Genomic DNA, 8,051 nt, shown 5'->3' with positions numbered 1-8,051 from the left:
GACAACTGAGTTGGGTGGGGTGAGGTAGAACAAAGAATCAGGAATATCATTAAGGTTTCAAACTTGAGAAAAGAGAAGAATTGTAATGTGATGCATCTGACAGAAATAGGGAAGTCTTGAAAAGCTATGGTTTAGGGGGAAAGGATAAGTTCTGTTTTGTCAAAATCAATTTATCAGTTTTTAAAAATTTATTTCTGCCATAGAAAGAAAAAAAAAGGAATAGGAGTAAAACACTAGCTTTCTTGTATTACATTTAGAAATCTAGTTTAGGAAGTATTTGTGTTTTACACACAGAACTATATTTGTAGTAGAAATAGCATTAATTTTAATTAATATATGACATAAACTTAAGAAATTAATAGATATACTTTACATTTAATCAGCATCAATTTTATCTTGACATGTACAGATGAAATGATTGGTGTGGTAGGAACAACAGATTCTAATATCCTTACCAGATAGATTGTTAGGTTTCCCCTAAATTTCCATGAAACCATCCGTGAGGCTTAATTGGTTGAGGACAGAAAATCTTGAACTATTGATGTAGCTCTGTGGGTACTTAAGACAATAGCTCAGTAAAGGAGCAGTTAGATGCCCATCAGTCTTAATACACACTGCTCATATGTGTTATCATAGTAAATGCAAAGGCAGGGAGTTGCACTCAACTGCATTAATGCTCTATCCTTGGTGAATATGCTTTCCGTGCTATTCTTGAGTAAATCACCTTTTGACACATGTTAAATGGTCTATTGCTTGAATCATTGGACTTGCCAGAGTCAGGTCTGTCCCAGAGCAATTTTTGAAATGGCAGAATCCCTGTATTTTAGAAAAATTCCTTCAATCTGACAAGCTCAAATCTCTTAAGAAAAACATGTCTAATCTATAGTAATTAAAGGTTCATCAGTACGAAACAGAAACAGTAAACAAGGTAAAACATATTAACATCAAAGTTAAAATACTTAAAGTTGCTGCTCACCCTTTTCAGTCCCAAGTGATACTCAATTTTAATTCTTTGGGGGCTGTTGCAGACATATAATATTGGTAGAATATTGGTACTGAAATAATTGGCCTTCATTTCAAGTGAAGTATTGAGGTCATTAAATGAGCTCTGCAATTTTCTCTAGGCAATCTAGGCTATTTTTCTCTTTCTCCTTCATTCTGAGACCAGTTTCTTGGCCATTTTGATAGACAAGCTCTGTGGGCTGTTCATTTAACTGAATACCATCATGTGAACAATAGTCATTTTTTTATTTGCTTGTTTCTGTTTAGATGAATTGGCTAATATATTTGGAGTTGTTAAAAATCTCTTCTCCATGCTTTTTTATAGGGTTTGGTGCAGATAGGAGACGCAACATGTAGATCACTTGGCCTGGGACCAGAAAGAAATGAATTTAATCCATCCTGGGACACTTAATAACTATGTTACTCTATTTAGTCAAATCACACCCTCTGTCTGCCTCAGTTTCTTCAATGCAAAATGGGGATAATAACATCAAATAAATGCATCAATCTCACATGGTTGTTGTGCAGATCAAATGAGTATGTGAAAAATGCTTAGCACAGTGCCTGGCACACTGTTGGTGTTTTATAAAAGCCTTTTCTCTTTTCTCTTCCTTGATAAAAACAGGATGATATAACCCACCAATTGAACATTCACAGGACATCTCCATCTATAAGGGATCTCCCATATTGAGAACAGTATTCTAAAGCACAGATCTCTAAATTGTATGTTTCATGTGCTAATAATGATGAGAAAACCAACAAACTAAAGGTCTTCAAGGCATATTTTAGAGTTTTAGAGAAAAGGCTAGCAAAGACCAGAAAGTAGTTATTTAGTGGTCACTTATCTCTAAGAAGGTTACTGGCCCTCTCTAATAAGAAAGAATTTTGGCATTATTTTGTAAAAATCCATGTTAATACCCTACCTATGTTCTCTCCAAGGAAGAACGACAGGATTATTACTATTCCCAAAAGTGTTAGAGGAAACACTGTCTACCTTTTGTTTCTAAGTGTGGCTAGGAAAAAGTAAATGAAGAATTTTTTTTCTCAGTTTTGTTCTTGCCCATAAAAAAGTCAAATGGAAAGGATATTCCAGTGAGGAGCTCTGAAATAGCCCTTCTTCGACTTAAAACTGGTTTGGTTTTTTTTTGGAGGAGTCCAAACGTTTTATTTCTCGTCATTCTGTGGTGGCATACAAAAATGCCAGCAAAGGAAATAAAGGGCTAGGGAACATAATTTATGCCTGGTGGTATTTCACAGCACAGCACTTTCTCCATGATGGCTTCTAGAAACGTTCTCTTGGAAGGAAGGGCTCAGGGAGCACAGCAGGGGCCCCCTGCAGCCTCAGGCCTCCCTACTGACACTTGACAAATCCTTTCAGTTCTTCCAGAAAGTTGATGTACTGGTGCTCTAAGGCCGTGCTGAGCTCAATCAGCTCGTCTGCAAATGTGTTGTCCACTCCACGGTCCGCCAGGAAGTCCAACAAGTGATCACACAGGGCCCAGTCCAAGGAATCTGTGTTGAGTGTGTAGTTTGCATCCTTGCAGTCAGATTCACTGGTGGGCTGAAAGCTAACTTCCGGGATGGAGAAGATGTCACTCTCATCCTCTTCTTCCTGTCCAACATCCTCCTCTGGATAGTGGCAGTCCAGCACAAGGGCCTTCTTGGTATCATCCTTCACAACCTCCACCACGAAGTTCGGGGTTGATGTAAGTTCAGGCTCTTGCTGTTCTTGGGTTTTCTGTCCCTCCGGTGGCTCATCATCGAATGTCGGTGGGATACTGTTGTTAATGTTGAATGTGACTGTGATCCTCTCGCCAGCTACTCTCCGGACTAACTTGGCTTCTGTCCCTTGCACACCCAGTTCCCAATCCCCAGACATCTTGGGGAGTGATTCATGTTTCTGGATCTTCCCCTCCTCTTTAATTTCATCTGTCAGGAATTCAGCAAAGGCCTTGTCCCCCTCCGTGTGGAGCTCCCCGCACGTGCACGAACATAAACCGGGCGCGCTCCGGGGCGTCTGCAGGAGGCGGGGGCGCGTGGGCTCCTGCCCGCTGGCGACTCCTCCTCCCAGGAGGCCTTCAAAGGCGCGGGTGGCGGCGGCCACGGCGGGGCGCAGCTTTGGGAGGGCGGTGGGGCGCGGGGCCCGGGCCGCAGAGCGCAACAGCAGGGGCAGCAGCAGCGGGGCCATGACCGACACACGCGGAAGGCGGGGTGGGAACAACGATGGAGACCGGAAGGACCTTAAAACTTTTCAATATTCTTTTTTTAAACTTTTCTGTTTACTTACTATTTTGTCTTCCTGTTAAATGTAAAAACATTTTTAACATTCATTTTTCAAATCTTTGCATTCTAAATCCTTTCCCTTACTCACTCTTCACCACCCACCCTGAGAAGGCAAACAATTTGATATACGTGTAGTCATGGGAAACATAGCCATAACAGTCATGTTGTCAAAGAAAACATAGAGAAAAAAAAAAGAACCTCAAGAAATGATTCCATCTGTATTCAGACACCATTAGGACTTTCTCTTCAGATGGAGAGCATTTTTCATCAAAAGTCCTTCAGAGTTACCTCGGATCAATTTATTGCTGAGAAGAGTTAAGTCATTCACAACTGATCATCCTACAATATTGCTATTATTTTGTACACAGTACATTTCACTTTGCGTTGATTCATATAAGTCTTTCCAGGTTTTTTGAGAGCATCATTCTCATCATTTCCTATAGTACTATATTATTATATTATGATTGAATACCACTATTTGTTTAGTCATTTCCCAATTGATGAATATCTTTTCAATTTCTAATTCTTTGCCTCCAGAAAAGAGCTACTATAATTATTTTTTTTTTTTGTAATTATAGGTCCTTTTTCTTATTTCAAATCTCATTTTGGAGACAGAACTAGTAGTGGTATTGCTAGCTCAATGGGTATGCATGGTGTTATAACCTTTTGACCATAGCTCCAAAATACTCTGCAGAACAAACAGTTCACAACTCCACCAATTCATTAATGTTTCATTTTTCCAACATTCCCTCCAACACTTGTCGTTTACATTAATCAATCTAGTGGGTATCAGGGAACATCTAAGAATTGTTTTAATTAGTACTTTTTTAATCAATAGTGAATTAGACTATTTTTTTCATCTTGCTATTGATAGTTTTGATTACTTCATCTGAGAGCTGATCATATCTTAGATCATTTAACAATTATGGAATGTTTCTCATTTTTATAAATTTGACCAAGTTTTCTATGTTTCAGAAATGAGGCTTTTATCAGAGAAACTAGCAATTTTTTCACCATTACTATTGCTAACTGTATTTCCCTCTATCCTATTCCACCCTTATTTATTCTATTCTCTCTCTTATTTCACCCTATCCCTCCCCAAAATGATTTGTTTCCAACCACCGCTTCCCCCCATCTGTCCTCCCTACTATCACCCTCTTTCTTTTATCCCCTTCCTCCCTACTTTACTACAGGGCAAGATAGATTTCTATACCCCATTGAGTCTGTGTATTATTCCCTCTTTGAAACAATTCTGATAAAAGTAAGGTTCACTCTCTCCTTCTGAAACATCCTCTTCCCCCCACTGTATTTTTTTTCTTGCCTCTTTTATAATTTTATAGTTATATTTTATAATTTACCCCATTCTACCTCTCCCTTTCTCTTTCACCTAGTATATTCCTCTCTCACCCCTTAATTTTATTTTTTAGATATCATTCCTTTATATTTAACTAGCATATGTGCACTCTGAATATATACTCTTTCTAACTACCCCAATAATGAGAAAGGTCTTATGAGTTACAAATATCATCTTCCAATGTAAGCAGTTCAACTTTAATAAGTCCTTTATGTTTTCTCTCCTGTTTAAATTGTAATGTGTCTCTTGAGTCGTTTATTTGCAAGTAAAATTTTCTATTCAGCTATGGTCTTTTCTCAAGAATGCTTAAAATTCCTCTTTCTCACTGAAAATCCATTAGCGCCCTCCCCCCCCCCCCCCCCCCCAAGCATGGACAACACTCAATCTTGATGGGTAGGTGACCCTTTGTTGCAATCTTATCTTCCAGAGTATTATATTTTAATTAATTAATTTTTAGTTTTCCACATTCATTTCCACAAAATTTTGAGTTGCAATATTTTCTCCCCATCTTTCCACTACCCCACCCCAAAATAGCAAGCCTACTAAATACCTCTTCCCCAATCTATTCTCTCTTATATCCTCCCTATCACTTCCTAACTTTCTAGTAGGGCAAGATGGGTTTCTATACCCCAGTGCCTTTATATTTTATTTCCCAGTTACATGTAAAAAAATTCAACATTTGTTTTTAAAAATTTGAGTTCCAAATTTTTTCCTTTCTTTCCTCCTCACCCACCCCCACTGGGAAGATAAGCAATTCAATATAGGTTGTACATGTGTAGTTACCCAAATAATTTCCATAATAGCTATGTTGTGAAAGACTAACAATATTCGCTTTACCCTATCCTGATCCCCACTTATTATTTTTCTCCTTTGACCATATACCTTTACAAAAATGTTTGCTTCTAACTACCCCTTTCCCTAAGTTGCCTTCCCTTCTATCATCCCCCTTCTTATCCCCTATCCCCCTATTTTCCTGTAGGGAAAGATACCAAGTTGATTACCTACTTAAGCCAACTGCAATGAGAATGTTTGTCCCATCCCTTTTCACCTTCCTGCTCTTCCCCTCCATTGTAACAGTTTTCTCTTGCCTCTTTTTCAATTGAGATAATTTAATCTAATCTATCTCTCCCTTTCTCCTTTTTCCAATAAATTCCTCTCTCACCTCCTAATTTTATTTTTTAGATATTGTCACTTCATATTCAACTCATCCTGTGCCCTCTGTCTATGTATACATAAACACACATATGTCCATACTCACATAGATATTCATATACACATAAACCACCTTTATATACATATATATGCATATATACATACATACATATGCATACACACAAATATATATATGTCTAGACATATATATTCCCTTTAACTATCCTCATACCGAGAAAAGTCTCAAGAATTACAATTCTCATTTTTCCATGTAGGAATTTAAATAGTTCAACTTTAATAAATTCCTTATGATTTCTTTTCCATGTTTACCTTCTCGTGATTCTTTTGCTTCTTGTATCTGAATGACAAATTTTCTATTCAACTCTTTTTTTTCCTGAAGAATGCTTGAAATCCTCTATTTCATTTAATGACCATATTTCCCCCTACAGCATTATACTCAGTTTTGCTAGGTAGGTGAATCTTGATTTTAGTCCTAGCTCCTTTGACCACCAGAATATCATATTCCAAGCTCTTTGATCCCTTATTGTAGAAGCTTCTAGGTCTTGTGTTATCCTGATTTTGTTTCCACAATACTCAAATTGTTTCTTCCTGACTGCTTGCAATATATTCTTCTTGATCTGGGAACTCTGGAATGTGGTTATAATATTCCTAGGAGTTTTCTTTTGGGGATCTTTTTCTTTTTTTTTTTAATTTTTTTATAAGCAATCAGGGTTAAGTAACTTGCTCAAGGTTACATGGCCAGTTATTATTTCTGGGTGTGGTGCTGAGTATCTGAGCCCGGGATTCGATCTCCAGGTCTTCTCAACACTGGAGCTGGTGCTCTTACTCGCTGTGCTACCTGGCCGCCCCTTGGGGATCTTTTTCAAGAGGAGATTGGTGAATTCTTTCAATATCTATTTTGCCCTGTCTTTCTAGAATTTCAGGGCAATTTTCCTTGAAAATTTCTTGAAAGATGGTGTCTCAGCTCTTTTGTTTATCATGGCTTTCAGCCAGTTAAATACTTTTTAAATGATCTCTCCTGGATCTATCTTCTAGGTCTGTGGTTTTTCCAGTGAGATATTTCACATTGTCTTCTATTTTTTCATTTGTTTGGATCTGTTTTATAGTATCTTGATTTCTCATAAAGTCATTAGCTTCCAATTTCTCTAATCTAATTTCAAAGAGTTATTCTCTTCAGTGAGTTTTTGAAATTCCTTTCCCATTTGGCAAAATCAGCTTTTTAAGTCATTCTTCTCTTCATTGCCTTTTTGAGCCTCTTTTGCCATTTCAGTTAGTCTATTTTTTAAGGCGTTATTTTCTTCCATGTATTTTTGGGTCTCCCTCAGAAAGCTGTTGACTAGCTTTTCATGATTTTCTTGCACCATTCTTATATCTTCTCTTCTCAATCTTTCTTCTACATCTCTTACTTGATTTTCAAAATCCTTCTTGAGCTCCTCCATGGCCTGTAACCAATTCTTTTTTTTTTTTGAGGCTTTTGTTGCAGTTCTGACTTCACTGTCTTCCTCCTGCTCTATGCCTTAATCCTTTTTGTCCCCCCAAATATATTCTATGTTCTGTTTGTGCTTCTGTGCTTGTTCATACTCCAAGCCAATTACTTTACTTTTGAGCTCTTTGCCACAATAGTACTTTTCTTCCAGAATAGAGAGAGCTATGTCCCCAATCACTGGGGTTTTTACAGCTGCCAGAGCTATTAGAATGGTGCCCTCTCTACAGCCTCCACAAGCTCCATCTCATTAGTCACACACCACAGGACCACGACCAAAGACCCTGATCCACATGCAAGCAGGTTAAAGCAAGAGTGATTACCCTCTGAATTGTCACTTGGTCCCCCTAAAATATGCAGGCCAGGAGCTCTGGAAGCAGCCACATGGTGGTGGCTGCACAGCTGTCAAGCCTCCAGTTGTTTTTCACCCCATGGGTAGGGGCCAGATCATAATCTTCATTTCCCCACTGTTCCAACAGATTTCTTCACTGACTTTTTACTATGTCTTTGGTGTTATGGGTTGAGAAATCTGGAAATCACCACAGTGACTGACGTTTCACTCTCCTGAAGTCTGCTGCAGTGGCCTCTGGTTGGTGCTTCCCTGGAGCTGGAACTATGCTGCTTATGCCAGACTGTGCTTGGCTCCCAACTAGGTGTGATAGACCCTTCCTGTCCATCTATTGGGCTTCCTTCATTGGGATATTTCTTTATCTCTGTCTCTTTTTGGGTTTTGTCACTCAAAAAGTTTGTTTAGAG

The 8,051-nt window shown here is 38.4% G+C and overlaps 1 pseudogene; it reads right to left on the bottom strand.

Moving 5' to 3' along the window:
- Positions 1-2,161: 2,161 nt before the first annotated feature.
- On the bottom strand, positions 2,162-3,199 carry LOC138159139 (complement component 1 Q subcomponent-binding protein, mitochondrial pseudogene; annotated as a pseudogene).
- Between the last annotated feature and the right edge of the window lie 4,852 nt (positions 3,200-8,051).

This window comes from Petaurus breviceps, unplaced genomic scaffold (genome assembly GCF_028583685.1).
Source record: "Petaurus breviceps papuanus isolate PSGF00001 unplaced genomic scaffold, PetGlider_PUasm1.0 175, whole genome shotgun sequence".
Classification (NCBI taxonomy): domain Eukaryota; kingdom Metazoa; phylum Chordata; class Mammalia; order Diprotodontia; family Petauridae; genus Petaurus; species Petaurus breviceps.
Note: the sequence above shows the minus strand (reverse complement) of the source record. Positions and strands in the feature narration are given on the sequence as shown.